Below are 1,812 nucleotides of genomic sequence, written 5' to 3' on the forward strand. Positions count from 1 at the left end.
GGCAAGCGAGAGGTCATGGGTTCAATTCCCGCCTTAGGCAGTTTTTATTTTAATCTGAAGCTTCTAAGATGTTGCTAAGAAATAATATTTACGAATATGCAAATTTTCATGTCAGTAATAGCATTCAAAACATTTTCCCTCCGCTCCGCTCCTCTCCTCTCTGCTCCGCCTTAATGGTGGAAACCGGCCCTTACTTAAAGTATTTTTAAATGATCGATTCAGATAATTCTTATGAAAAAAAATCTGTTCGCGCCTTGCAGACGCGATGGAATTTTATGAATAAAACTCGGAAACTGCTTATTTCGTTGTATTCTTGAGACGTTACAATTTTGATGTTGTTCGATCGGAATCCAAAAGAGAAGTGATTTTATACAATGGTTCTCAATATAAAGTATTGACTGACAAAAGTTATGTGACATTTACATTAGAAGTAGATTTTGCTATTAGAATATGACGAGGCGCGAGTAGGGCCGCAACATACTCCCCCCGGTTGAAGGCTCCAGCTCTTCAACTCTCGAAGTCTTCATCGCTGAGCAGCGGGCAGAGCCGCACTAAGGGCCGTCGGTAGCTGCCGGAGGTAGTCTTCACGTCAGCAACACGGACAATTCCATCAGGGCCGGGATGCAATTTGTTTACTCGCCCAGCACGTCAACAAAGAGGTGGGAGAGATTTCTCGTGAAGTAGAATCTCCTGTAGTCTCCTATCTTTATCTTGCTCTTGCTTTGTCTCCATTTTGTTCTGATTTGCAATTCGATTAAAAATTCTTTCTGACATCTTCCCCAAAAATGTTATCGAAGTTTCTCCAACCGAGCGTAGCGCTGGAGTCGTTTTTCATCTTTAGTCTTCAGAGATGGTGACGGCAGCGCATTCAGTGGTCTTCCTGGTTAAGAAGTGCCCTGGGGAAAGGAAAAGGGAATTGTCAAGGGATGAAGTTAAAGGACACAAGGGAAGGCCATTTAGTATAGCTTCCACTTGTGCAAAGTGTTGATTGAAATTTTCTAAAAAGTTAAATGAGACGTGTCTATTACACGTCTTAAATGATATTTGGCCGATTTGACACCAGCTTCCCAGATGCCACCAAAGTCAGTGGCGGCCCTAGGGCGGTGCGAGCGGTGCGACTGCACCGGGCGCCGGTTATGGGGGGCGCCGAAATCAATCGAAACGCGCCCGCTTTCGCCACACGTCACCGAAACGATTATTAAAAAAAATCGTTATTGACCGACGATCCATCTGGAGCGCAAACGGGCGGCGGCAGCGTGCAGGGCGGCTTTCTTTGATAACAGAAGCAGGCAGGCGACGTGCGAGGGAGAGAGGTGAAATTTCTTTCGTCCGTCGGTCGTCCGTCTCGTCACTTCAGTTGTGTGCGCCGCAGTGTTGTTCTTGATACGGCAATTGCCGTAATATACGGCATTCAGGCATCTTAGGCACCATAAATACGGTATACGGCAGCACTTTGATTACCGTATCAAAATATACGGCAATTGAGTAAAGTAGAGTTTTATGAGTTTTTCATGAGTTTTTAGTAAACAAAAAATAAATATTTCGTCTAATGGAACGAAAAAACTTGTAAACCATAGATGAAGTAGAAGCGCCACGAAAAGAAACGCCAAAAATGCAACCTTATCTCTGAGATTTTAATGTCTAAAATCGTTATTTTCTCATTTTGGTAGATTCTTCACTTTTGTTCGGGTAGGTTCTTGGACTAAATTATTCAAAACCTTAAAAAGTGAAGAATAAAAAAAGTAAGTTTAAAAGTAGTATACGCATAGTACATAATACATCACTTGTATTTTTTTTTAAATTTAAACTTTC

At 42.3% G+C, this 1,812-nt stretch overlaps 1 long non-coding RNA gene across 1 annotated transcript; it reads right to left on the minus strand.

Moving 5' to 3' along the window:
• Nucleotides 1-293: 293 nt before the first annotated feature.
• Nucleotides 294-1,078, minus strand: LOC135081053 (uncharacterized). The gene is made up of 2 exons (XR_010259115.1): nt 808-1,078; nt 294-738 (listed from the first exon to the last, which is right to left on the minus strand). It is a non-coding gene; the product is annotated as an uncharacterized LOC135081053 (long non-coding RNA).
• Between the last annotated feature and the right edge of the window lie 734 nt (nt 1,079-1,812).

Source organism: Ostrinia nubilalis, chromosome 19 (assembly GCF_963855985.1).
Source record: "Ostrinia nubilalis chromosome 19, ilOstNubi1.1, whole genome shotgun sequence".
Classification (NCBI taxonomy): Eukaryota; Metazoa; Arthropoda; class Insecta; order Lepidoptera; family Crambidae; genus Ostrinia; species Ostrinia nubilalis.